The sequence below is a fragment of the Spinacia oleracea genome, chromosome 4 (genome assembly GCF_020520425.1).
Source record: "Spinacia oleracea cultivar Varoflay chromosome 4, BTI_SOV_V1, whole genome shotgun sequence".
Classification (NCBI taxonomy): Eukaryota; Viridiplantae; Streptophyta; class Magnoliopsida; order Caryophyllales; family Amaranthaceae; genus Spinacia; species Spinacia oleracea.
Window position 1 is genome coordinate 69967476 of NC_079490.1, and position 3737 is coordinate 69971212.

The following is a 3737-nucleotide window of genomic DNA, read 5'->3' on the forward strand; positions in this document are numbered from 1 at the left end:
TCAAAGAAATCGAATATCAAATCATGGCTAACACATCTACATTGCCCATCATCAAATACCAAGAATCAAAACAATTTTCGTTCAAGGGGCATAGGGAAGCATGATATTGTATTCATCGGAACGTATTTTTGTATTTTTTTTCAAAGCAATAAACTACTCTAGAAAACATTAAACACACCAAAATAAACACACAAAAATAAGTAAATGCAAAAATAAAAGGAAAAACATACCTAATATGTACAAGTGAGTGAAACACCCCCCCAAGCTAAATCAGACAATGTCCTCATTGGCTCAAGGGGTATCATGAGGAAAGTGAGCAACCCGTGGCTTATTTGTTGCTGATTCGCAAATCGCCCGATCGGGCAGCAAATCGCCCGATCGGGCGAATTTTGAACCTTTTCGTTGAATCTGTGCGCGCCCGATCGGGCGCACCTCGCCCGATCCGGATCGGGCGAAATGCAATGCCTTGTTTTATTGACTTTTCTCAGCCCAGAATCCTTCCTTGACCTTTCTACGACGTCATCATCAACCGCCCGATCGGGCGGAATTTCGCCCGATCGGGCATTTCACTCGCCTTTTGTGTCGATCGGGCAACTTTCGCCCGGTCGGGCGATTTCCCAAATTTTTCTTTGTATCGACACGCGCCCGATCGGGCGCTCTTCGCCCGATCCGGGTCGGGCGAAATGCAAGCTGCTCCGTTTGGCTTTGATTCAACTTTTTCGAGCTTGGGGCCTTAGACCTGCATAACATTAAACACCAAAACCGTAAAATACACTCATCTCTCCTCTCCAATACCAAGGACTACAATGAATCACACACTTGATAAAAAATTATACTAAAACACACAAAACGAAAGCATAAAGTACACTACGGAAAGCAATAAATGGATAGTTAAGTACTCGTCCCCTATTAGATTGGTGTAATGTCCCCATTACACAATCTCAATTTATGCACAGACAACGAAAAGAAGGGGATGTGAGCCACGACAACTCATCGAATGGGGGCACCAAAGATGGTGCCATCTGGTGTCAAATCAATTGCCTTGGATGAGCTATGTGGCGCGGGGGGTGACAGACCACGACCCCGATCATGAATGCGATGCCCACCGTTCACCGAACTTTCGGCCTTTCGGGTCTCAGCATCATCAAATCGTGCTTCCCTTCGAACCCATGCCGAAGAGTTCATACTCCGATTACCTCCACCTGCAAAACAATTTGAAACATGCTCTTTTTCCGAAGGATTGTTGGAGTTAGTATGAGTCAATTTAGTATTAAAATAATCATTAGAAACATTGACTCCAAAACATGACTCCTCTACCATAGGGCTCTTAGCAACATGGGTTAAATTGAAAGTAACCTTGTCATCCCCCACATTTAAGGTCAGCTTGCCATTCTTGACATCTATGATTGCCCCCGCAGTGTGTAGGAAAGGTCGACCTAAAATAATAGGGATCTGCCTGTCCTCTTCCATGTCCAACACAACAAAATCAACTAGGGATAAAAAATTTACCTACTCTAACAGGCACATCTTCTAGAACACCTAGGGGGTATTTTACAGATCGATCGGCCATTTGCAGAGTTATGTTGGTAACTTTTAAATCACCCATGTTCAATTTAGTACAGACAGACAAGGGCATGACACTGACACTGGAACCTAAATCACATAAGGCTTTGTCAATAAAAAGGTTGCCAATATTACACGGGATAGAGAAACTCCCGGGGTCCTTCAACTTGGGTGGAGACTTATTTTGTAGTAAGGCACTGCACTCTTCAGTAAATGCAACAGTCTCCACCTCACTAAATGCTCTCTTCCTAGTCAAGATGTCTTTCATGTATTTAGCATATGCAGGTACTTGAGTAATTAATTCAGTGAAAGGGACCGTTACCTGCACATTCTTTACCACTTCTAAGAACTTACCAAACTGCTTGTCTAGCTTGTTCTTTAGCTGACGATGAGGGAAGGGAAGTTTGATAGGTGGAACTTGTATCTCAACTTTCTTCTCAACCCTTGTGTCAGCTTCCTTCTCTTTGACCACATTCTCACTTTCTCTTGGCACAACACCACTTACAGATACTTCAACCCCTTCCTCTATAGTCATAGGTGGCCCATCATACTCATATCCACTCCGCAAAGTGATAACATTTACAGACTCTCTGGTCACAGGCTGTGAAGGGAGTTGACCCTTGGGTCTCTCTGCGAGAGTAGTAGCCATTTGTGCCAACTGTTTATCCATGATCTTGTTATGAGCAGTGAGGGCATCGATTTTGGCATCCTTTTCGCTCAGAGACTTCTGCAATTCTAACATCATATTCCGCATCTCAACAAGCATGGGATCAGGCTGTGTGGGTTGAGGCTGTGGAGGAAAGCCAGGTGGTCCACTAGGCTGCGGGTTGTAGTTACTTCGCGGTTGGTAGGGCTGCTGTGGTGGTGATTGGTAAGGTTGTTGTGGTGGTGGAGGGTGTTGAATCTGGTGGGGGTTCTGAACATTAGTACTCCTATATGATAATAGGGGGTTGTTTTTATACCCCTCATTGTATGAGTTGGAGTACGGATTGTTCTGCTTGTAGGCCTGGAATGCATTGCATTGTTCAATAGAGCTCCTACATTCCGGTGCATAATGACCTTGCATCCCACAACTATTACAGACATTGGCCAACTGAGCACTCATTGCGGCGACACTAGCTTGTTGGGTGGCTTGGGAAGATGCGCTTTGCATATTATCCAGCTTGTGATGTAGGGCAGTTAGCTGAGCAGTAAGCTGTTGAATAGAGTTCATCTCATGCTTAACACCACGATCGGCAAAACCTCTAGGATTCCCATATTGGGCACTATGGATGGCTATCTCCTCAATCACCTCTAAAGCTCTAGGCACCTCCAGTTGCATAAATCTCCCACTGGCAGCTGAATCCAAAAGACACCTAGACTCATTACCCAGACCATTATAGAACTGTTGAACCAGGAACCAGTCCTCCAAACCATGGTGTGGGCACTCTCTTTACAAGTCCTTGAATCTTTCCCAAACCTCGAACAAACTCTCATCTGCTTGTTGAGAGATACCTAATATCTGTCCCCTTAGACGAGCTGTCTTCTCAGGTGGGAAATATTTAACATAGAATGCAAGGGCCAAAGAATTCCAATCGGTGATTTTCATAGTTGCGCGGTTGAGACTATTAATCCATAGCTTTGCCTTCCCACTCAATGAAAATGGAAAGAGTATCTCCATGGTCTGCTCCGGTGTTAAATTCTTCTGCTTAATGGTGGCACAATACTGAATGAAAGACTGAATATGCAGATTAGGATCTTCACCCTTTTCCCCACCGAATTGGTGTCTCTCGATCATGTTTATCAGCTGGGGTTCGATCTTGAAATTCTCGATCGCAATGGAAGGAATGATTGCCTTGGGGAGCATAGACAGACTTGGTTTAGAGTAGTCTGTAAGCCTTGGCACAAGTGGGGGTGGCGGTGGTGGTGCTTGGTCACCCATCTCTGAATCTGTATGGAATAGATTGCTAATCAGATAGTCGGATTTAGAGTCAGAATAGTCTCTCAACTGTTTAACGAATCTACGCCGTCTACGAAAGGTCCGTTCAGGTTCAGGATCGAACGAAGTCAGATCGCTGCTATGGACAGTCCTGGGCATAAACAAGCAAAAACTAGAAAACAGTCGTGAGATCCGGTCTCAAGGAACGGGAGTCCCTTGAGAAGTAACAAACACTAATCTAGAAAAACAATTAATA

The 3737-nt window shown here is 44.5% G+C and overlaps 1 non-coding gene across 1 annotated transcript; it reads left to right on the plus strand.

Annotated features, from left to right (window-relative positions):
- Positions 1 to 2972: 2972 nt before the first annotated feature.
- LOC130460285 (small nucleolar RNA R71) lies at positions 2973 to 3079 on the plus strand. The gene has a single exon (XR_008920205.1). It is a non-coding gene; the product is annotated as a small nucleolar RNA R71 (small nucleolar RNA).
- The last annotated feature ends 658 nt before the right edge of the window (positions 3080 to 3737 follow it).